This window comes from Bombyx mandarina, chromosome 20 (assembly GCF_030267445.1).
Source record: "Bombyx mandarina strain Sakado chromosome 20, ASM3026744v2".
NCBI classification, from domain to species: Eukaryota; Metazoa; Arthropoda; class Insecta; order Lepidoptera; family Bombycidae; genus Bombyx; species Bombyx mandarina.
Window position 1 is genome coordinate 7,156,288 of NC_143226.1, and position 26,005 is coordinate 7,182,292.

Consider the following 26,005-nt stretch of genomic DNA (forward strand, 5'->3'; position numbering starts at 1 on the left):
TTAAATCAAGACGGAACCGTCAAAATAGACAATAACCTACTCAACCAATCATCACGGTTTTTATACCTTTTAAGTGCTTAGATTGCTATGCAATATTTTGTATGTAGATATTATATTAAACTTTGATCTCCAGAATATTTGTTCGACAAAAACAAAACAAAAATGTTCCTTGTCAAGATCTAATAACATAATTGGAACTTTATGACGCTTACTTTAAAGATCATTTTTCTTTACCTAATTTGATAGTTAGACATACTTATCCTAACGATTTCTTTCGAGAACAAAAACTGTTTTTCAAATACCTGTTTCGTCAAATTGATAAAAACAAGAACAGCAAAAACCAATTTAAAACGAAAAAAATAACAAGTACAGTGCAAAGTAATTGCTCAATTGATTATTATTACTAAGAAAATAAGTAAATGATAAATCGGAAACAGACAGTATGCACGTATGGCGCGAAAAATACTGGAAAAATATGGCGGTAACGGCGCGCGTTGTGCAATTCATTGCTGTTGTTGAAATGCTACATGTCTTTTGTGAAAAAAGGGCATGAGTCCAGCTTTATCTAGAATTGGAAAACGAACTTATTAAGTTTATTATATCGGCCAAAGGAAATACCCAAAATTAGATCTACGCTAATTTTGTTCATTTAAAATTACCTTTGACATTTACAGACGATATTAATTTCAGCTAGGCGGTTAGGTATACAAAACCAAACCTAATCATTTTGTTATCATCTGACATTTGCAAAATGCTTGCATCGTGACGCTAAACAGTATAATGCTCCCAGTTTCAAAGTTATACTAAAAATATAACCAAAATACTTACTGTCAAAATAAAAAACACGAAAACTTATGTTGAAAATTCATTTCTTCAACTTGATAGAGAGAAATGAGCATCAAACAAAGCGATGGAGTACAAAAACAACGAAGCGGAACGGCTGCCAAGGAACGTAGTGGATTGATATTTTTGTTAGTTCAAGTCGAAGTCAGTTTGGCGGCGGTCGCGTTGAGCGTGGTTGTTTCTGTGTTTATACGCTTTGACAAAATACGCGCTTACTTATCCGCAATTACTATAAAAAAATCACAAAGAGTATTATTATTAACAGTGCAGTGTTATTCATTGTGAAGTGGAGTTCAGCGTTTGTTAAAAGGTGGGTCCATGATTTTGTACGGTTGTTCGAAGTGTACACGATGCATTCCTTCTCTGTATTAGGAATTAACGATCAAAACTATTATTGGTATTTTAGTTGTACGATAAAAATGCAATTTAGAATCGTTTTAGAAATGAGGACGCCGTTTTTTAAATTTTGTTATCGTATTTATTTAATTGGTAGTGAATAGTTTTAAAAACTTCGTAGGTACCTATGTGCATTTGATTAATGGAGCTAAGAATATACAAACCCAATTACCTTTCAAGATTAATTAAATATCCCAGAAACAAAGATTATATCGTATAGAACCAGTTCTGAAAATTCAGAACTCTATTTAAATTTCATTGACATTACGAGTACATTTTCGAGGCTTGCTGATACCGTTGTTATTAACTTATCGAGAGAAAACCGAATATAAACTTCTTTTGGCGAGAATATATTTTACCATATCAGCATAATTATTGGCAAGCAGAACGTCAGGTCCACTGATATGTTTGTAATTCATTGATGCAGTTCTGTATAATTCTAACTTCGAACTGTACCGATAATCTAGGTGTAACTTGTGTGCTCCCAAATCAAAAAACATTGCGTACCTATATTTCGTCTACATCTTTGCACTATCTATAAAGCATAATGTTTCCACGACGTGTCTCAAGGTGACGTCGGGATGTCTATGGGCTTTAATAATAAGGTACATCGTGGACTCATCTAGACATTTACTACAATAAGTAAGAACCTGGCACCATAAATTCTTATTGCTATGTTCCTAAAAGCCTACTAGCGTTTAAAATGTTTTTAAAATGTTATATCTTTTGATGACTTCAAATAAGCAATTGAAGACTATTTTAATACACATCATTCTCCTGCCCTTCTCCAAGTCACCTGGGGTCGATGCAACATGTTTTCTCCTTCCATACTCCTCTATCATATACCATTTCTTCGCTCACTTCTTCAGAATAAACATATTGGTTGGAAATTGACGGAAACAAATAACCAGACTAATTAACACAGACACCTATTATAGTCCGTAAAACAGGAATCGAGAATAGAAAAACCTACGGAAAAAAATTAGAGAATACTATCTACCGCAGACGAATGATGAGGAAGTGGTGTCTTAAGGAATCCAGAGTGGCATACCATCAAAAACGTATGTGGCCCATGTCGTAAAACGCAATATGTAACAATTATACCAGGATATCTTGTGATGCAACAAATCCTCTTGCTGCGACAAATTTCCTGTGCTACTGATACATAAAGTCGGTGTCAGCGTAAGGCATGTCTGATGGTAACTGGTTACCTTCCTTGGTGAACGTCAGCTACGCCAGAGGCTAAGCCACTGCCTATCGCCATACAAGCTATATTTTTTTAAATAACATTGACCTAAAATTCTAGAATTAATTCCAAAGTACTTTCGGTGCATGTTATTAATACATTAATTTCAATTCTGACACCCACACATAATTGGAATTATATTTATATGTGGAGGGAGATACAGATGGAACGTTTTTAAAAAGTGTGACGTCAGCATTGCTGACGTCACGGTTATTGCTTTGTTGACGATAACTCATGTTTGGGTTTCCGAAACAAAACTTCACGAGAACTTCACAAGAACTTCGTATATTGCACGAGAAGCATAACAACGTTACAGAGATATCCGTACAGTACAACGGCTCGGACACGAATCAATCAGTGCTTTTTTTTTTTTTTTTTTCCTACCTAAGCTGAGAGCCTTGAGAGGCTATGTCAGCGTAACCCTAACTTTAGTAGGTGAGCTCACGGGGCTCAAACCTGACGATGTTGCTAACACGAACCCTAGCAAGAGTCGTGCTTCGCAGAATCTACCACCGGATCGGAAACGCGACCCACTGAGAAGATCCGGCGAGAAACTCTGTGGGCTGTGTCTGAGAGTTAATTTACTCGTCGAGCCCTTCGTCGCAAGCGACGGGTTCGACGAGAACGGTGACCGGTGCTTGAAGTACCTAAAAGCACCGTTAGTGGATCGGGAGGATCCGAGATAACGTGTTTTGGGCGACGTCGACTGCTTTCCATTCTGTCCGCAGGATCGGGAATGTAGTTACCGGCGGCCACGATGAGAGGGTTCTCGTGTCGTGCCGCTTTATCGAAGTGGGATCAGTGCTAGACAGCACGGCCGTATTTATGGGGCTTCGTACCCGTGAGCGTGTTGACACGTTTTAAACACGTGAGCGTGTTTACACGTTTTTCAAACACGTGAGCGGGTTTACACGTTTTTCAAACACGTTTTAAAGTATTGAAATTACAATAAAAGGAACTGTTTAACATTAATTTCTTATCACAGAGTAATTAGTTGATGATCAGTAGGTAAATAGTCATATTTGCGCCGACATATATGATCTACAATTAACTTAGAACTTAATTTGTACACAGATTGAGCTCAATTTGATTTAACACCAACGTGCCCATAGGATAAACGGTTCTTACCGATTAAATACAGTTCACTAAAATCTAAAGACGAAGTTGTAGCGTTACGCCCACGTATCGATTGTTAAGATATAACTGAATCAGTTGAAACTCTGTCATTAGCTCGAAGGATACAACTCTCCAGTGTACTTGTATCGAGCGATGCTAACCCATTGAGTTTCAAGCCGGATGTTCTAGGTGAGTCGCGATTAAGAGCCGGAGGTAGATTCAGAGAAGCACTGTTGTTGCTAGGGCCAGTTTTAGCAAGTCCTCCCAAGTTGAACCCTGTAAACTCACCTACCAAACCGTGCGTAACTGAAATAGCCCTTTAGGCTACCGGCGATTAGGTAGGGAAATAAAAAAATGAAAATAACAAACACGAAACTAAACTGAAATTAGTTTTAATAAAAAAAAAACTACCCAATCGTTGGTAGCATAAGGAGATATTGCATCTACGCGCGGATGGAGTTTTAATCATGATTAAGTTTTTAAAATTTCAACTATATGTTATACCTTGCTTCTCATCTAAAAGATCTCTTACCAGAATCTTCTCCGCAGTCGGGAGCTCTTGGGTCATTATCATAGTTAGTTGCTCTTGGCAGAGCAGTCGTGGTCTTGTGGAATCATGGTTTATAGCCTTGACAGATGTTCTTCTTGATTCGCGAACCGAGTCTTGCCACACGCACTTGTCAAGTGGGATTTTGGTAAGGTCTTTCACTTGATCAGTCTAGCGCATGGGACTTCGCCCACGAGGTCTTTTACCGTTGACCCTACCCTGAACAACAAATTTCTCGATAGACTCTGCTGACCATCGCGATACGTATCTAAAATATCGGAGAACCCTGGACTGGAACGCCGATGATTTTAGTACCTGCAGACCTTATAACAAACCAAGTGTGACTTCTATAAGGCCGCGTGTTCCTTCTGTAGCATAATCGTGCGTCCTCTATAAAAGCTGCGTTAGTCCTTACGCTACACAGTCGGGACTTCGAATTTATGTGTCAAAATGGCACTACCCACACTGTGATGTGATTGATACCTGCTCAACTAACTACGGACTACTCGTAAGCGGGTTCAAAGCAACGTAATAATTATAACACGAACATGTTTTTTATTATTTTTATTGCTTAGATGTGTAGACGAACTCACAGCCCATCTGGTGGTTAGTGGAGCCCATAGACATCTGCGACGTAAATGCGCCACCCACCTTGAGATATAAGTTCTAAGGTCTCAGTATAGTTGCAACGGCTACCCCACCCTTCAAACCGAAACGCATTACTGCTTCACGGCAAAAATAGGCAGGGTGGTGGTACCTACCCGCGCGGACTACCACCAGTATATACAGCCCCGAGCAAAAGTATTAGGCACCCCTATATTGTTTATACCTGTACAGAAAAATCGTGTATAGATAAGCTTTTTATGGTCTTATTCTTGTTTTGGGGGTGCGTTTACGTAGAAATAACATTGTAACCAATATTTATGACGTACAGGTGTGCAATAACACATTCAAATCAAATCAAAAAAAATTTATTCAAAATAAATGAAAGTACATATTTATTGAAGCCTCCGTCCTGAGAAGAACTGGCAAGAAACTCACCGGGCATGTCTTTTTTTTAAATATTACATATTTTTTTAAATATTCATTTTTACTTTGCGTATTATAACGTAACAATTATTGCAATATTGAAATGCCCGAAGCGAGCAACTCATTCCCACTTTGTGCAATCTTCTATTCTTAATTATTTCTTCGAATTAGCTATTTTAGAATATGTCCAATTTTAGTGTGCTGTCAGATTTTAAAATGAACACACGTGTGGTACGCAAATATTTCTGCAATATTCTTAAAGAATAACGTTTTTAGTGTGGACCATGCCAAAAAAATCCGAACTTACAACGCACAATGGATGGAAGATAGAACTGCTATTGTCAGGATCGCGTCTCGAAGGCATCTTCTTACAAGCAAACATTCGTCATTCGTTATCGCCCGACAAATGGCTGCTGATCCAGTAATTACCTACTTCACGGCTCGATGACGCGGACGTTACGAAGAAAGAAGAAAAAAAAAACAAAAATAAAATGAATTGGTCACATTGTACTCGAGTCTCGTTATAACAAACTTCGTTGATACGAAAAATAATTAAAATCGATTTTGTTCATTTTCGTATAGCATCAACGTTTCCCGAGAACCTGAAACGAAGTTTATCACTTATATTGCCGATAATTCGGTATTGTCAGTATTTCTGTGCGATTCTCAAATGTGGACTCTACCGAGGGCAGGCCGGATGACAATGACGCATTTGAAACATGGCGCCGGCTGAGAATGCTTCGTACAACATGGACGCCCAAAACACGTCATTACGGATCCTCCTAATCCATTAACGGTGCTTTTAGGTACCACAAGCACCGGTCACCGTCCTCGTCGAACCCATCGCTTGCGACGAAGGGCTCGACGAGCGAATTCTCCCCTAGACACAGCCCATTGAGTTTCTCGCCGGATCTTCACTGTAGGTCGCGTTTCCGATCCGGTGGTAGATTCTGCGAAGCACTGCTCTTGCTAGGGCCAGTGTTAAGAACACTTCGGTTTGAGCCCTGTGAGCTCACCTACACGTTAAGGCGAAGCTGATACAGCTTCTCAAGGCTATCAGCATAGGTAGGAATAAAAAAAAACAACATGGACAGCATAACGCAACCGTGTACCATCCATAAAGATCTCAAAATCAAGACGAAAATCCATCTTCCACGGTTATTTGATGTTTAGATTAGTGAGCACAATGTTGGTAAGAGAGTGTTCATTATAAATGTAGAAGGCTATAGAGGAAGAGGTAAACCTAAGAAGAAATGGATGAATTACGTGAAAGACGATATGTGTAAGTGGGGAGTGAGCGAAGAAATGGTATATGATAGAGGAGTATGGAAGGAGATAACATGTTGCGCCGGCCCCAGGTGACTGGGAGAAGGGTAGGGGAATGATGATGATGATAAGTGAACAAAACGTGGATTCCACCGCCCACCTCAAAATATTAGGTCGAACTTTTAATTCTATTGTACGAAGCCTTCAAACTGAAAGTATGCTACGTTGCAGAAATTCGTAGGATAGTGGTACCTACCCGCGCGGGCTTATCATACTAGTAAATCTCGAATGGCGATCGAGGTAACTAGTGATATACTAGATCAAGACATTATAGAGATATCAAGATACTGTACTAGAATAGTCAGAGAAGGCTGTTGCCTGATCTCCGATGAATTCCTTAGTCGCTACAAACGACACCCGCAGCAAGTTTACTGGTGGTAGGACCTCTTGTGAGTCCGCACGGGTAGGTACCACCGCCCCGCCTATTTCGACCGTGAAGCTGTAATGCGTTTCAGTTTGAAGGGCGGGGCAGCCGTTGTAACTATACCGAGACCTTAGAACTTATATCTCAAGGTGGGTGGCGCATTTACGTTGTAGATGTCTATGGGCTCCGGTAACCACTTAACACCAGGTGGGCTGTGAGCTCGTCCACACACCTAAGCAATAAATAAAAAAATGTTGGCTAATGAACAAACAAGGGAATTCCTGATCACGACTAATTAGTGCCAACGTATTAACCGTGTTCGTCATAAACAGGCTTAAGCAAACGTATTACAGATTGATTAATCTCTAAAGTCACACATTTGAAGGTCAAAACTTCGACTCCCATTGTTACTGTCTGCCCGTTTTTCTAATTGCCTTTCGAGTGATAAATGTTGCTTGTCTTATTTTATTTGTGTTTGAAGTTTCATTTAAAATATTATAATATAGAGGGGTTAGCGTGGTATGGACATGTGATGCGTAGAGAGGAGATGCATGTGACTAGGAGATGAATGGAGAGGCAGTGCAAGGTAGAGGGGGAAGAGGTCGACCGAAGAAGACATGGATGGAGTGTGTGAATGACGATATGAGAAATAGAGGAGTGTTGAGATGACGGCTGATAAAAGAGAATGGAAAAGAAAAATTAGCTGTGCCGACTCCACCTAGTCGAATAAGGTGGAGACAAATAAGAAGACCGTTTTTACTGGTGGTAGGACCTCTTGTGAGTCCGCGCGGGTAGGTAGCACCACCCTGCCTATTTCTGCCGTGAAGCAGTAATGCGTTTCGGTTTGAAGGGTTGTAACTATACTTGAGACCTTAGAACTTAACCACTCCAGTAACCACTTAACACCGGATGGGCTGTGAGCTCGTCCAACCATCTAAGCAATAAAAAGTAGAATATCAAAAGATGAAAGGCTATTTGGCTTAAGTAACATTTTTGCAACATAACAGTAGAGCCATTTCTAGTTTAAAATTTGGGAAAAATATCATACCAAAAAAATTCTCCAGCTATTTGAATGAGGTAAACTTAATTGAAGTTCAATTAAAAACGCATCTTTAATTACACAGATAAATGTCGCGTATTTAGCGAATTATCGTTTAAACCAAATAGCCTTTCAACCTTCGATATAGTAAAACAATTCCCCTTCAGGAAGAAATGCGTAACGGTCCACTTTGGGTTGCCTTGGACATGGGAACCAGAAACTGTTCTACAGAGTGCTTAGTGCGAATTTTTTAACGTTCTTTAACGTTACGATAGCGTAAAAGTTAACTCAAATTTGTAAGGAGTAGCAACAGCGCCCCTAGCGGCAAACGTACGCTAACTTTCCAACTCCATACAAACGTCTTTTTTTTCGGGCCGGGGGCCAAACCTCCTGCGAGTTCGGAACGCGATACACCGCCGACCGCGAACTCCATACAAACTTGAGTTAACGTTTACGCTATCGAGAACGTTAAAAAACTCGCACTAAGCACACTCGTGGTAGGACGTGTTGTGAATCCGCACGGGTAGGTACGATCATCCTGCTTGTTTCTGCCGTGTAGCGGTAATGCGTTTCGGCTTGAAGGGTGGGGCAGCCGTTGTACTGTAAAAACTGAGACTTTAGAACTCATATCTCAAGGTGGGTGGTGACATTTACGTTGTAAATATCCGTGAGCTCCGGTAACCACTTAACTTAATAAATAAAAACACGTTCCAAATTCACGGTTCTTAATCTAGAATTAATTCTTGTGTTCCTACAATTACAACGAACACCGAATGCTGTATATCTTAGACAATAACACTGATACTGACCATCACTAGAGCAGGCTCGCACGGTACAGCAGGCTCGATCACCGGACATTAAATGATCGAAGGTAGAATTAAAATATTCACAAAACAAACACACTTTATGACGCCGATTATCTTAACAGGCAAAAATGACAAGCATTCATTGACTTTTAAATGACACGCGCGTGTTTATTTACTGAACACGTGTCGTTTAAGATATAGCACGTGTTTTGTGATAGGGGAACCGGACATCTGTAATTGCCGCGCGAACTACAAAACTCGGCCGAAAGTAATACCATTGCGTGTGACGTCATTTGAGGCCAAAATAATAACAAATCAATAAAATTGTACTTTTTATTTTCCTACCTATGCTGATAGCCTTGAGAGGCTACTTCAGCATAAAGCAGTGAAATCTCGAATTGATAAGTGCCACACGAGCCAACGATTAAAATTGAATCACCCGTCCAAGCATTTATTAGCAAGATTTGATTTAATTTACAAAATATACGCGACGTGTCATTATATAAATGACCGCCATTATACATAAAGCGGAAACATGTAATTTAGTATTATGTGGATGTCAAGGTTTTATTTGATTGTTTAATTTATGCCAATACGCTAGATTACAAGCATTATCCTCTAACATTTGAAGACAAGAGTGGATGAAGGGATTTTTGAGTTTTTACATTGAACGAAGGTGTGTCTATAAACCATAGCAATTTTTAGCAATTGCATGTGATGAAGGAGTTATGTACGAAAAATGTAATGTACGAGTTATGTACAATAATAAAATAAGACCTTTTTTTCTCCCTACCTAATCTGGTAGCCTTGAGAGGCTATTCCAGCGTAACCTTAACTAGTAGGTGAGCTCACGGGGCTCAAACCTGACGACGTTGCTAACACGAACCCTAGCAAGAGCCGCGCTTCGCAGAATCTACCGCCGAATCGGAAACGGAACCCACTGAGAAGATCCGGCGTGAAACTCGGTGGGCTGTGTCTATGGGTTGATTTACTCGCCGAGCCCTTCGTCGCAAGCGACGGGCTTGACGAGAACGATGACCGGAAATTAAACCATCGATGAACCAATAACCCAATGTATAAGGTGATTCGCAAAAAAAAAAATTACTGAGAAGAAATAAATATGCAATGATTAGTGAAATACAGCGTCATACGTTTGTATTTAATTCTATGTTAGAAAGGGATAAAAAACTCCAGTAGCTTTTTTTTTTTTTTTTATTGCATATATGTGTGGACGAGCTCACAGCCCACCTGGTGTTAAGTGGTTACTGGAGCCCATAGACATCTACAACGTAAATGCGCCACACACCTTGAGATATAGTTCTAAGGTCTCAAGTATAGTCACAACGGCTGCCCCACCCTTCAAACCGAAACGCATTACTGCTTCACGGCAGAAATAGGCGGGGCGGTGGTACCTACCCGTGCGGACTCACAAGAGGTCCTACCACCAGTAATTACGCAAATTATAATTTTGCGGGTTTGATTTTTATTGCACGATGTTATTCCTTCACCGTGGAAGTCAATCGTGAACATTTGTTGAGTACGTATTTCATTAGAAAAATTGGTACCCGCCTGCGGGATTTGAACACCGGTGCATCGCTAGATACGAATGCACCGGACATCTTATCCTTTAGGCCACGACGACTACGCTACCACCATCCTGCTCATTTCTGACTTGCCGACACGCTTTCTGGTTTGAGGGTTTTCGACAGCCATTACAATAAAGCTGGACATAAATAAAGAATTCAATCTTTTGTCTGAAAGTGGATGACGGCATTCACCCTCAGACATAAGATCGATACAACAATGCAATTCCGATCTAGTGACAGATTCAGCGAAGCACTGCTCTTTCTAGGGCTAGTGTTAGAAATTTCTCTCAAATTGAGCCTCTAGAATAACTCTTTAGACTACCGGCGTATAGTTAGGGACAAAAAGGCACAATAATATTGTAACTTCGCTATTACCTCCAGACCACAGGAAACAACAAAAGATCGAATCAATTGTCAGTTTAGTTTGCTATTTAAGCATGATTATTTTAAGTTTTTATCCTACATACCATATTATATAAACGATACAGCGTGGGTAATGCAAAAAAATACAAGTATAATTTGATTATACGAACACATTTTCATTGTTGCTGTGCCAATAAAGACTTCAGTTTTTCCCTACCTGTGCTGATAGCCTTGAGAGGCTATTTTAACTTCTCCTTGACGTGTAAGTGAGCTCACGGGGCTCAAACCGGAGTGTTGCTAACTCTGGCCCTAGCAAGAACCGTGCTTCGCAGAATATACTATCGGATCAGAAACGCGACCCACTGAGAAGATCCGGCGAGAAACTCAGTAGGCTAACGACTTCACGACGAAAGAACGAAGTAACGTTATAAAAGTAGCGTTACTGGTGGTAGGACCTCTTGTGAGTCCGCACGGGTAGGTACCACCGCCCTGTTTATTTCTGCCGTGAAGCAGTAATGCGTTTCGGTTTGAAGGGTGGGGCAGCCGTTCTCACTATACTTGAGACCTTAGAACTTATATCTCAAGGTGGATGGCGCATTAGATGTCTATGGGTTCCGGTAACCACTTAACACCAGGTGGGCTGTGAGCTCGTCCACCCATCTAAGCAATAAAAATAAAATCTAACCGTCGATTTTATTTTACGTAATTTTGTCGTAAAATAATTGAATTGTAATCCATAGTACATACACTTGACACATTTAAAACAAGTTTTACGGTTTTAATACCGCGTTTATTATTGTCATTATAATATTATTGTCCGAAGTTTCGAATATTTTACATTATCCGTGGTTACAAACGTTTAAGCTGTTTGTTATTCATCGATATTTGAATATTGCGCTAACTACGCTCTATCTATGTATATATATATAAAAATTAATTGCTGTTCGTTAGTCTCGCTAAAACTCGAGAATGGCTGGACCGATTTGGCTAATTTTGGTCTTGAATTATTTGTGGAAGTCCAGAGAAGGTTTAAAAGGTAGATAAATATGAAAATGCTCGCAATTAAATAAAGTTTAGGTCTTTTATTTATCGATTGAGGCACTACGAAGTCTGCTGGGTCAGCTAGTTTTTTTTATAAAAAACATTTCTAGACTTGAAATTAAATGTACAATAAAAGCAGTTTTAATTACAATGCTCCTGTAATCTCGATTTTCTCATCGCGCGAACCATTAATAATTATTAATTACAAAAATTCTTTCACTGTTTGGAAGCTACAATATTCCCGAGTGACATAGGCTATAATCTTTTTTGTAGGAGTGGGTGATATAAATCGTATATAGATTCAATATCTATATATCGCAGCAATATCGTTGAATCCGATATCGCCCCGCACGAAATCTATATATCGATATCAGCCGATACACGATATTGCTCGATGTGATGCGCATCGCCATATCGTACCGATTCGTGAATCGACATCTATATTTCGATATCAGCCGATACACGATATCGCTCGATGTGATGCGCATCGGCATATCGTACCGATTCGTTAATATCAGCAATATTCGTTTGGTTCGTATCGAATCGGCCAGAGTGAGTGAGCGCACGATAGGGATATCATGTGATGAATGAAACAGAAACAGGCATTATCCATACAATTGTAAACCTTATATTTAAGTCCATATGTCTGTAGATTATTCTTAGCGTATCAGCAGGATACAATTAAGGAAAGAAGTTTCAACTTTCAACCCTAACTTGAATGCAGTATAGCCTATTTGCATCGTTGAATTTAATTTCACGCGCTTTGACCTTGAACTAGAATTTTTGGACAAGTGTTTATAAATACTTAAAAGTTTTTTGTGTTTGATTTTTAAAGTACACATTTTTCTATTTTTAGTTGAATCCAAATAATTGAGTTTATTTCTTGTGTTTGTATTAAACTTTTGAAATCTACACTCTTTTGGTATATTTTGTAATTTTAAATTAAGACACAAAATACTAAAAACTGAAAATAATGTAGCCAGTCCTAAGCCTGGTAAAAGCATGAAGGAAAGTTTTTTTGATATTTTTATTTTCATGTTCTTTTTATTACTTTAAGATCATATTATAAATTGATATCAGAAAACCAACCGTATAACGTTGACTTAAATCTATATCTACTACGATATTATATCAGCGTATCGTTTCAAATCTCAAATATCATGAATCGAGAAAATCTACTAGCATCCATCAATATATAGATTCAGAAAATATATAGATTCAATATCCGATATTGATCCTCGATATATAGATACGATTCGATACGCGGCAAAACCGATATTACCCACTCCTACTTTTTTGAAAAAAATTAGGGATCCTCACTAAAACTACAATAATGTAACCCAAGGTGTAAAAAAAATACCTAAAATATTATTTACATCACGTGCCCTGCGAAAACTATACATCTATACTTACTATAATATAATATTATAAAGAGGAAAGATTTGTTTGTTTGTTTGTTTCGAATAGGCTCCGAAACTACTGGACCGATTTGAAAAATTCTTTTTCCATTAGAAGCCGACATTGTCCCTGATGAACATAGGCTACTTTTTTTTTTTTTTTTTTGTTTCATGTGTGTTTTAATGTTTCCGAAGCGAAGCGAGGGCGGGTCGCTAGTGATAGAATAAAATAATGTACTACGACTTTGTAGAACACATTATTATTTTCAAAAAGTGTCGGGACAGCATATGTCTAACTATTATAGTTATGCCGCAATAAGTGTTCTATTATTTTAAAAAATAAAACAACGTCAAATATCGTTGAAATTTTTGTTAAAGACCCGAGCGGAGCCGGAGCGGGCCGCTTGTAGTTGATAAAGATATAGTATAAATGGGTAGACGACAGCCCACCCGGTGTTAAGTGGATACTGGAGAGAATTGCTATTATATGCTAGAAATAGGCAGAGCGGTGGTACCTACCCGCGCGGACTCGCAAGAGGTCCTACCACCAGTAAAGATATAAAATTCCTAAACGTCATCAGCTCAGATAATGTTTTCAGCACAATTTCGTCCGAAACTATCGAGAAACGTTGATAGGGAAAGCGTAGTGTTATTCGGAAGACTGTCGTCTCCGCTGAAGGTCGCGCCAAGGTCATAATTCGACCGAAACGGATAATTTGTATTCAGAATTGTAACTGTTATTATTTAAACTAGAGGTCCCGCAGTAGTCGAAATTCGACTATAATTAATTGGAATTGTATAATAAGTTTGTACACTATTATGATTGTATTTTATACTTAGCGGTAGGCAGCGGCTTGGCTCTGCCCCTGGCATTGCTGAATTCCATGGGCGACGGTAACCACTCACCATCAGGTGGGCCGTATGCTCGTCTGCCTACAAGGGCAATAAAAAAAAAAAAAAAAAACTTCTATAATCACAAATTTCGCCAAGACTACACTATAACAAAATATTAACAAAGACAAACAATATTTAATCTATTCTCAATTTGACAACAGACGTCAAGAACAAAAGTTTGACAATAAATAGTATGCATGCGTGTGTGCGTCAAATACATGGTATGTAGTGTGTGTAATGTTTTCTTTATTGATTTAATGTATCTTTTATGCATTATTTAAAAAAATATATTAACATAGTGCACTCCTTCTATTCTCTATAAGTGTGGAAAATTTCATACTCCTCCGTCCGCGCAATTTTCGTAAAAAGGGATACAAAGTTTTTGCATCACGTATTAATATATAGATGTTACCTGCCAGCTCCTAATTAGGGTATTTAACGTAATGCCCCAAATACTTAGCAGGAATATAATTTGTTACGCACAAATCGATCGAGTACTACAAATAATGAAATTATACAAAAAATAAAAATATAATAACATAATAAACTAATTGCAAATCATAAACATACACGTTTTCAAACAACAAATAATGTTAATTTAAATTTACCACATATTTTTAAGCTATTGCATAGCTTTCATCGCGGGCTTTGAGCGCGGCGACGGAATCAAGAAATTCCGTAACGAAAATAAAACCTACCACGGTAACACCCTCACTCCGCCGCCATGTAGCTCTCGTTCAACACATTCACACGTTGCGCTTGTGTAGTGTTTGTGAATAAGCGCGCGGCGTGACGTCGCACTGCATGCGCATCATGATAAGTCTGCCCATCTCTCTCTCGCGCGGTCTAACTTATGAGCGTGAAGAGGACAGTTAATGTTTTGCTTCCGTTAATTTTTATAAATATAGTGTGGTCTTATTCCACTTCGATAAAACGGCACGACACGAGAACCCTCTCATCGTGGCCGCCGGTAACTACATTCCCGATCCTGCGGAAAGAATGGAAAGCAGTCGACATCGCCCAAAACACGTCATCTCGGATCCTTCCAATCCACCAACGGTGCTTTTAGGTACCTCAAGCACCGGTCACCGTTCTCGTCGAACCCGTCGCTTGTGACGAAAGGCTCGACGAGTAAATTAACCCTCAGACACAGCCCACTGAGTTTCTCGCCGGATCTTCTCAGTGGGTCGCGTTTCCCATCCGGTGGTAGATTCTGCGAAGCACGGCTCTTGCTAGGGTTCGTGTTAGCAACGTCGTCAGGTTGAGCCCGTGAGCTCACCTACTAGTTAAGGTTACGCTGGAATAGCCTCTCAAGGCTACCAGATTAGGTAGGGAGAAAAAAAGGTCTTATTTTATTATTGTAGATAACTCGTACATTACATTTTTCGTACATAACTCCTTCATCACATGCAATTGCTAAAAATTGCTATGGTTTATAGACACACCTTCGTTCAATGTAAAAACTCAAAAATCCCTTCATCCACTCTTGTCTTCAAATGTTAGAGGATAATGCTTGTAATCTAGCGTATTGTCATAAATTAAACAATCAAATAAAACCTTGACATCCACATAATACTAAATTACATGTTTCCGCTTTATGTATAATGGCGGTCATTTATATAATGACACGTCGCGTATATTTTGTAAATTAAATCAAATCTTGCTAATAAATGCTTGGACGGGTGATTCAATTTTAATCGTTGGCTCGTGTGGCACTTATCAATTCGAGATTTCACTGCCCTCCTACCTTTTTTTATTAAATTTTTGCTTAGATAGCTAGACGAGCTCACAGCCCACCTAGTATTAAGTGGTTACTGGAGTCCATAGACATCTACAACACAAATGCCGCCACCCACCATGAGACATGAGTTCTAAGGTCTCAGTATAGTTACAATGGCTGCCCCACCCTTCAAACCGAAACGCATTACTGCTTCACGGCAGAAATAGGTGGGGTCGTGGTACCTACCCGTGCGGACTCACAAGAGGTCCTACCACAGTGTCGACAGCAATCGAACGCTTGGGTGTACGTCTTACAAAGGATAGTTAATTATAATTCGACTCCCAAATACCAATCATATCCCGGGAGAATCGGACGCATCCTTCGTATAGTAGACTTGCTAGCGAAAAGCACCATTAAGTTAAACCTGTATGATCTGGTCTGAGGATCTTAAAGATAATCGTCAGGTTCTTCATCAAAAGACATAGCGAGAAACTTAGGAATGCGGTAGGGTTTTGAAATTCAGTCGAAATACTTTTATGGATGTATTTTCTCCCTGGATCCTTTGACTAAGAACCGGACTTTTGTCATTTTCCTGGTGACCGGTACAACTATCTGCATAAGACCTTAACATCAAATCTGCTGTAAGCACCAAAGTAACAGGCTTGAATAGACGAATGACTTAATTACCAAAGCCCTCGGAGTCAGCGGCTTGGTAGGCAGCGGCATGGCTCTGCTCCTGGCATTGCTGAAGTCCATGGGCGACGGTAACCACTCATCATCAGGTGGGCCCTATGCTCGTCTGCATACAAGGGCAAAAGTCTAAGAGTGACATGAACTAGCCGTGAGCAGGGACGACGCATTTCTCGGATCGGAGGCAATTCTATCCATTTATGTCGCTACTTTTTTTCCTACTTATTGCTAGGAACCTCGGGGAGTTATGCTAGCTTCACCGAACGTGTAGGCAAAGCTCTCGGTACTCAACATCTGCCCTAGCAAGAGCTAACAAAACCAAACATATTCTTCGTTTAGCAACAGACCTTCCATAGCTCAATAACTGAAGACGCATAAAACATCATGGGCTCAGCTTACCATTCAACGCTTCGCGATAATCTCGCGCCTTTCCACGTAGCAAACAATACCGCACTCAACACTGGTATGCCGCACCGATTAACAATACGCCATTAATTTTTACATACCCACTAATGATGGTAAACTACGTCAGTCGATCTGAAGGACCAATTATAGTATGTCAAAAGTGGCTTTATACGCGGGACAGTTGACAGTGATGTTGCTAGGATTAGATTCTGTTCAAAGTCGTCGTGGCCTAAAGGATAAGACGTCCGGTGCATTCGTATCTAGCTGATGCAACGGTGTTCGAATCTCGCAGGCGGGTACCAATTTTTCTAATGAAATACGTACTTAACAAATGCTCACGATTGACTTCCCCGGTGAAGGAATAACATCGTATTATAAAAATCAAACCCGCAAAATTATAATTTGCGTAATTACTGGTGGTAGGACCTCTTGTGAGTCCGCACGAGTAGGTACCACCACCCCGCATATTTCTACTGTGAAGCAGTAATGCGTTTCGGTTTGAAGGGCGGGGCAGCCGTTGTAACTATTGAGACCTTAGAACTTATATCTCAAGGTGGGTGGCGCATTTACGTTGTACATGTCTATGGGCTCCAGTAACCATTTAACAGCAGGTGGGCTGTGAGCTCGTCCACCTACCTAAGCAATAAAAAAAAGAGATTTAAGTTGAATGAAATGTTTTGAATATAACATAAAAAACACGATGCCAAATGAGCAACCCTTTTTATTAATTCAGGTCACCAGCTGGCGATTAGTCAATATTATGGCTTCACACGAATAGACAGGGCATTTTACCCATTAAGACACGAACCTATTGCCCATAGATACAACCCACTGAGTTTCTCGCCGGATCTTCTCGGTGGGCCGCGATTCTGATCCGGTAGTAGATTAAGCGAAGCGCTGCTTCAAATTCAAATTCAAAATTATTTATTTCAACTTAGATGTCAGTATACACAGTACACACTTGTTGAATGTCAAAATATAAATAACAATGTTAACTCTACCACCAGTTCCAAAAAAAGCCACAGTCCTGAGAAGAACCGGCGAAACAAACTCAGCGAGCTGTTTTTTCCCAAAAATTTTTTTTTTTTTTTTTTTAAATAATGCTCTTGCTAGGGCCAGTATCAGCAATTCTCTCAGGTTGAGCCCGTGAGCTCACCTACCGGTACGTGTGAAGTTGAAATAGCCCCTAAGGCTAACCAACGATAAGGAAGGGTAAAAAAAACGCGGACCTGTGAATAAAAATAAGGATTCATGTAGTATCATCGTCCACACGTAATTTTAGTTTAAACCGTCAAATCCGTCGGATCCCATACGAGTGCAGGAAGTGTGTACGTGTCACGAAGTGCGCGTGTGTGCGTGACTAGTCACGGACGATTTGTAGCTAGGGCTGCCACTAAAGAAGAAATACATTTTTGACATATTCATTTATTTATGTAATTTGGTTTTAAGGTGAATTGGACGCGCGTCTAACTAAAGCCATACGGTAGTGCGGTGACAGCTGTCGCCCTAACTGTTTTAGAATAATTCTGACACATTTACACGGATAAACAGCCTAAGGTTTTTTTTTGTATATCAGTTTGGTGGCAAGGGAATTCAACAGCTTTATAACATTTTTAAATTAATAAAATTACAGTAAAAGGTTTGTGACAGAGATTAGGTCTGGATTCTATACTGATTAGATTCTAAGTGACTGGCTTTTTATCGGATTACACTAAAACAAGACCCCATCCATCTCTAGTTAATGCTTCTATACATATTCTTAGTTCTCCCGTAGCAGTAGCACCAACTTCTTTTCAAAATGCTCCCCTAATCTTTACGTTTCACTGATTTAAAATTAAAAAAAAAATCTTTCCCACATTCTACTTATTTCGGGGCTTAAAAGGCTGGGCAATCCACTAATTAATACAGTTTCGAATTCCACGTCAATCCCCATGTTAGTAGTGACATTTAGCTTACGTTGTGCCCGTCCAAGTGTAAACATAAAAGTGATTGACATTGTCAGTAACAGGCATGTGTAGGCACATTCTTCGGTTTTCGCAAGCCGTGGAAATAATTAACACTACTTCTAGGATTTAATCTTGCTCTGTTTATCGTTCCAACGTTACGTACATAACAATTTTCGTGGTCACAGAAGACTTTTACCTTTCTTGTTTTTGAATTGATAACTTCTTAGTGGGGGGGGGGGGGGGTAAACCGTTTCGCTACGTAACGCGTTACGGCGCTAATCTGGCTTCCCTTTCTCTCTCTCGCATACGGCAGCGGTACTGGGAACGCATTTATCTCTATCGAAGGTATTTAACTATTTATATATCTTTTTCAATTTATGTTACCATTTTACATAAAATTTAGGTAGTAGTCTAAGTTTTTCTAATCTTGAACAATTTCAATATTCAATAGTTCAACTTAGATTAGTTTAAGTTATCGTTTCTGTCGGGTGTCCCAAGACGCATACGTTTTTTTTAAAGAACTTTTCAACAGAAACAGATATATTAAATAAGCGATACACATTTCTTTTTTCTCCACCTTATCCCACTAGGTGGGGTCGGCACAGCGAATTTTTCTATTCCATTCTTCACTATCAGCCGTCATCTCAACACTCACTCCTCTCTCTCTCTCTCATACCGTCATTCACACACTCCATCCATGTCTTCTTCGGTCGACCTCTTCCCCCTCTACCTTACACTACCATTTCCGTACATCTCCTAATCACATTCATCTTCTCTCTACGCATCACATGTCCGTACCACGCTAAGCGACTGCTGGTATACAAGAATGAAAACATTTTAGATTTTTATACTAAAGTTTATTTTTAATTAAAAAAATCTAGGTTTTGACACACCTTAAAGAATTAATCTAAAGCCGTACAACTGCAAGGAGTCATTATACGCCTGCGTCGTGAGTATGTAGGACTGCCCGTAGCTATCTTCTTAACATTTATGGCTGCTGCAATTATCAATAGGTAAATAAATAATTTAATTAAAATCAAAAGATCGGGGGAATCCCGTTGCAACCAGTATGCTTAGTAGTAGTTTCTCGATAGTGTGAAAGTTAACTCAAGTTTGTATGGAGTTGGCACGTTTGCCTACGTTTGCCGCTAGGGGCGCTGTTCCAGCTGCATACAAATTTGTGTTAACTTTTACGCTATCGAGAACGTTAAAAAACTCGCCTTAAGCAGACATATATCTTATCTCAGAAGCAGACTTGATCAGGGTGGGTGGCGCATTTACGTTGTAGATGTCTATGGGCTCCAGTAACCACTTAACATCAGGTGGGCTGAGAGCTTGTCCAACCATCTAAGCAATAAAAAAAAAAATTGACGTGCATCGCCATCGAAGGGCCGCGTGATCCAATACCACTGTTTATATACTGTGTACGTGGGAAGATCGGTATTTTTTCTTTTCCTTAGTTGACACTGGCACACTAGTTTTTTATTTTAAAAGAAAATTAATGTCAATGTCAGTCATCGTTGGAGATTATGATGTTAGGTGTGATTTTTTAAATTAAATTTTAAAAAAGTTCCTATGGATTTCGCGCATCCACTTTTTTTATTGCTTAGATTGGTGAACGAACTCACAGCCTACCTGGTGTTAAGTGGTTACTGGAGCCCATAGACATCTACAACGTTAATACCAGCACCCACCTTGAGTTCTAAGATCTCAGTTTAGTTACAACGGCTGCCCCACCCTTCAAACCGAAACGCATTACTGCTTCACGGCAGAAATAGGCAGGTGGTGGTACCTACCCGTACGGTCTCACAAGACGTCCTACCACTAGTAATTACGCAAATTATAATTTTGCGGGTAAAACAAAAAAAAATGTTTTGTGTAAAACATAGCTACATAATAAAATAACTTAAAGGTGACAATCCTAACGATTCTTCACACTCCACTAACTCGTGCGCAAATTGAGTAATCTTCCATCTCCGTCTGACACACGGACGTTTCATAAAAACGTCTCGTTCTCGCCTAACTGTACGTTCGAACGCATGTGATCGATTCACGAACGGCAAACAACTTAGATATCCGATAGAGAATTAGAAGTGAGCATTTTTTCCCCAAGAGGTTGGTCAAATTTTCAAACCAATGTCCTTGGCGAAAACGTTTGGTCAAATCTTGTTTACGGATAACTGGAGTCGCTCTTACAATGCTATTAAGATTTCCACCTCATGTCTTATGGTGGGCATTATAATGTCATGAGTTTATTTACCTAACTTATCTTAAATCAAATCAAATCAAACTTTATTAGCTAAAACGCGGCTTACAAAATTGTTGATAGTTATTTTATAGAACAGCCTGTTTCTATCAGGTCGGCGTGCAAATATCATTCAAAATTATTTACATTAAATGCAGTCAGTAAATATATTAATTAATTAAAATATCAAACAACAAAATAAATTAATTGAATAAGAATTAGTTATTTAGGTCATAAAATGAAAACAAAGAACGGAAAGAAGCGAATTTAAAATTAACATAATGATTTATCATTTAAAAAATCGTTAACTGTATATTAACATCTTAAGGCTAATAAATTTTTCAAGTTATTTTTACATAAAAATATATATATTTTTTTTTATTAAAGCTGGATAAAGGTTTATCCAATCCGACCCTTGGAATCATTGGTCATTCGCTGGTCCTATGCTCGTCTCCAAACATCTTGGTCCAGATAGCTATTGTCCAAGCTCGTCAAGTTTCCTCTAGGCCATTACACTCAAGCATAGCATATGACGCATAGTTTCCATCCCAATGCAAAATCGACAATTTGCATTGGTATCTGAATTGATAGAATCTTCTCAGTGGGTCGCGTTTCCGACGCGGTGGTAGATTCTGTGATGCACTGCTCTTGCTAGGGTTAGTGTTAGCAAATTTTCTCAGGTTGAGTCCGTCAACTACTCGTGCGGTGAACCTGGCATAATCATAACGAGATTACCAGCAAAGGTAGGAAAAAAAAACATGTAGGTTCTAACTAGCACCAAAATGGACTGTCAGAGCACCAAGCTAAAATATTTTAGCTGAGTTCTATAAAGCGTAATTACGATCATAACACCTCTCCACCTGCTAGAAGATAAGAAATTTTCATACCCTACCTTCTTGTAAGGGAACCAATAATCATAGAGTCAGATCCTCTGGCTTGGCGTTTGGCAGCCATAAAGCAACCTAGCGACAAATTTTTTATGCCTTAACTTAGTGGACGAGCTCACGGCCCACCTGGTTAAGTGGTTACTTAAGCCTATAGACATCATAACGTGAATGCCGTCATCCATACTGAAACTTGAAGTCTAAATCTACATAAATTACGCAAATCCTAATTTTAGCCGGTTTTATTTTTATTAAACAATATGATTCCCTTGTCGTGGAAAGCACTAGAAAACTCATTATAAAAATTGGTACCTGCCTACGAGATTCGGACACCGGCGTCTTATCATCGTTTAGGCCACGAAGACATGATCAACGCTAATTATTTGTAATTACCGATTAAGTATTTAGTTCTATGCCGAGTGCCAAGGTATGAATAGTGAATAATGTACTTAATTAAATCATTATCATCATAATCGCTGCGATTTATTTTATACATTGATTAGGTCATGGTGCTTGATAGGTACCAACCAGGTTAATGCCACTGTCCACCTGTAGACATGAGGTCTAAGCCGCAGTTGAATGCGAATAACCTAATTCAAGCACATCCTGTTATATTAGCTTCACTTGTATGTATGTTTGTATGTTTGTAACTGACTCCTTTTACTGGTGGTAGGACCTCTTGTGAGTCCGCACGGGTAGGTACCACCGACCTGCCTATTTCTGCCGTGAAGCAGTAATGCGTTTCGGTTTGAAGGGCGTGGCAGCCGTTGTAACTATACTGAGACCTTAGAACTTTATCTCAAGGTGGGTGGCGCATTTACGTTGTGGATGTCTATGGGCTCTAGTAACCACTTAACACCAGGTGGGCTATGAGCTCGTCCACCCATCTAAGCAATAAAAAAAATTAAAAAGACGCGATTTGCGATTGCTGAAGGTCGTGTTTAGCTTAAAGTGTTGATCACTCGATGCACCTGGAGAACCAGGTCTTTCTATCTTCGGCGGTCTTTTTAGCCTCGGTTATTGACAGGTCGGTGAGCGTCTTTACCAAATCTGACAAGCTGGTAGGTAAGGATAAGACGTCCGGTGTATTCGTATCTTGCAATGCAACGGTCTTAGAATCCCGAAGGCGGGTACCAATTTTTCTAATGAAATACCTACTTAACAAAATGTTCACGATTGACTTCCACGGTGAAGGAATAACATCGTGTAATAAAAATCAAACCCGCAAAATTATAATTTGCGTAACTACTGGTGGTAGGACGTCTTGTGAGTCCGCACGGGTAGGTACCACCCCGCTGCCTATTTCTGCCGTGAAGCAGTAATGCGTTTCGGCTTGAAGGGTGGGGCAGCCGTTGTAACTTTACTTGAGACCTTACAACTTACATCTCAAGGTGGATGGCGCATTTACGTTGTAGATGTCTATGGGCTCCAGTAACCAGTTAACACCAGGAGGGCTGTGAGCTGGGCCACCCATGTAAGAAATAAAAAAAAAAGATCTCCCGTCAACCTGACCAACTACCATAAGTTTCTTTAGGTTATCATGGTCTTTATGAGCGATGTGACCGAAGTACTTAACGATGCGCTGGAAGCAGATAGTAGATAGCAGGAAGCAGATAGCCTTGTTGTAATACCGAGCTCCTTCAGAATGGATAAGTCCGCTAACATTCGCTCTGCCTACGCGTACCAAATCTGACGATGTGCCTTATATTTATTTTCAAAATAGTGCATTTCGTATTTCCCGTTAATTAAATATTGAATGTAACGCCATACGTTCAGTCACAGCGGACGTTATTGTGATGATAGAGAAAGAAACACATTTATGTTGCAGTCAAACATTGAGTTGAGACTTTATCGTTATTTGATTAGAAAATATGGCAGTACAGAATATTTCAAAAGCGTCATTTAAACAATTTAGAAGAATACTCATTAAATAATATTATTTGCATTACGTATTTCCGCCACTATAATGTAACTAAAAACCGGTATTCGCGAGTCGTAATCATGATCAAAACTAATTTAACGGCTTAATTTCGGGTTCATTATAATAATTATATTCTATTGTTGATAACGTTTCAAATACTTCACATTATTATTACATTATCTTTTTTTTATAAACTTTACAAAAATTAGACGGCAGTTTTCACAATGAAATTAGTGATGTTAACCGGTGTCTATTACCGGAGAAAAATCCTTTATTTTACTAACCGATAATCACCGGTTAAATATTCGAAAAACCAATACACAAATCTCAACTATTTTTACTTATTTGTGTTCGTAAAATGGTCTTATAATGTAGTAGCCGTGGTTTGTAAATTTTACATAAACCGGTATAAGCCCGAGAATTACCGTTTATTACACAAAAAACATCTAAAATTACCGGTGAAGAGGTTAATCGATTTACCTTACTAATTCAAACGTCGATCGATAGCAGCTTAGGCAGGCGTTGAGGACCACAAAACTGTAAAGTATTTGACTCTTCGGAAATATTATAGTAACACTGAGAGTAGTTCTAATTATATCCAACAACCAGCCTATACATTATCTAGTAGTCACATCGGCAAAAGAAACCACTCAACCTCACCCCCATCTCAAAGTTCTTTCCGTTCCCAACCAGAACAGAGATGCTAATTTTAAGCGGACGTTGTTCGCATACGACAGTCTTTCCCAAAGTGGGCGTCAACGCCCACTTGTCGACGTTGCAACCCTAAAGGGGGGCGGTAAGAGACCCAGTAAAAAAATGGGGGAATTGTGTAGAGGCTTGGTAGGCGATTGGTAATTTCTTCTAGAAGGACTCTCAGACACCGATTGAATTCTCGATTCTCGACTACAACTTGAGAACATCAACTAATTTACACAAACTAAGACTTTTTTTTTACACAACTAATTTAAACAAATTAAGATATTGCTCAAACTAACTCGGTTCGATATTTCTCTCCGCGTAGTTCATATATCTGTCCTGTTTTATGAACGAATGTTTAATCTCCACGAACACAGCTCGCAATTACTAATTTAATTTGAAGTTATAGTGGTTTTTAAGTAGGTGAAAAAATAGGGGCGCTAAAAAACAATTTATTCTCAAAGTGGGCAAAGGACAAAATAAGTTTGAGAACCGTACGTTTTTTGTCGTTTGGCGTTTCTCGTTTGGCGTACGAGGATGCCGTGAAATACAGTCAATTTACATAATGCATTATTTAACTTAACGCCTACAACATATTTACGCTCTGATACTCGGGCGTTCCTACACGAGGTCGGGCTCCAGTTGAAGGCTATGGCTAATTGAATTTGAATGATACCATTCTTTGTAGGTATTAGCTGGATCGTGTGTTAGTGTAGGTGTTATACAGCTACTTTTTTTCCCCACCTATTCAGGAAACCTAGGAGATTGTGCCAGCGTAACCGGGCGATAAATCTTCATGCGTACCTACTGAAATTTATAAGTACATACGTTACATAATAACATAATTACATAATATATGGTGGTAGGACCTCTTGTGAGTCCGTACTGGTAGGTACCACCACCCTGCCTATTTCTGCCGTGAAGCAGTAATACGTTTCGGTTTGAAGGGAGGTGCAGCCGTTGTAACTACTATACTGAGACCTTAGAACTTGCATCTCAAGGTGGGTGGCGCATTTACGTTGTAGATGTCTATGGGCTCCAGTAACCACTTAACACTAGGTGGGTGGAGCTCATTACCAACCTAAGCAATAAAAAAAATAAAAAAATCAACTAATTGGTAGAGAGCGTAAAAAGGGATTTAATTTTTTTTCCCCTCACTATGCGCTGGTAGCTTAAGAGGCTATTCCCGGACGGGGAGGTGAGCTCACGGGGCTCTAACCTGAAGACGTTGCTAACACTAGCCCTAGCAAGAGCAGTGCGTCGCAGAGAATCTACCTGCTACCTAACCCATGCATCAGCTCGCTGAGTTTCTCGCCGGATCTTCTCAGCGGGTCGCGATTCCGTAGTAGATTCATTCGCGAAGCAGCTGCTCTTGAGTTCTTTGATCTTTGATCTACTCCGGAGGCGCTCGGGCAGCTGTTAGCAAATCCCACCCCTCTTGGTTGAGCCTTTGTTCGCCCACCTGTCCTGGCGAAACTGGAAAGGTCTCCGGACCACCAGTAATA

General features: G+C 39.6%; 1 protein-coding gene across 1 annotated transcript in view; it reads left to right on the forward strand.

Moving 5' to 3' along the window:
• The first annotated feature begins 974 nt into the window (after positions 1-974).
• The window catches only part of Rhp (GTP-Rho-binding protein rhophilin), a 132,456-nt gene continuing 107,425 nt past the window's right edge, over positions 975-26,005 (forward strand). Inside the window, exon 1 of the mRNA XM_028183945.2 lies at positions 975-1,153. The gene's annotated coding sequence lies outside the window, so the exon portion shown is untranslated. The remainder of the gene's footprint in view (positions 1,154-26,005) is intronic.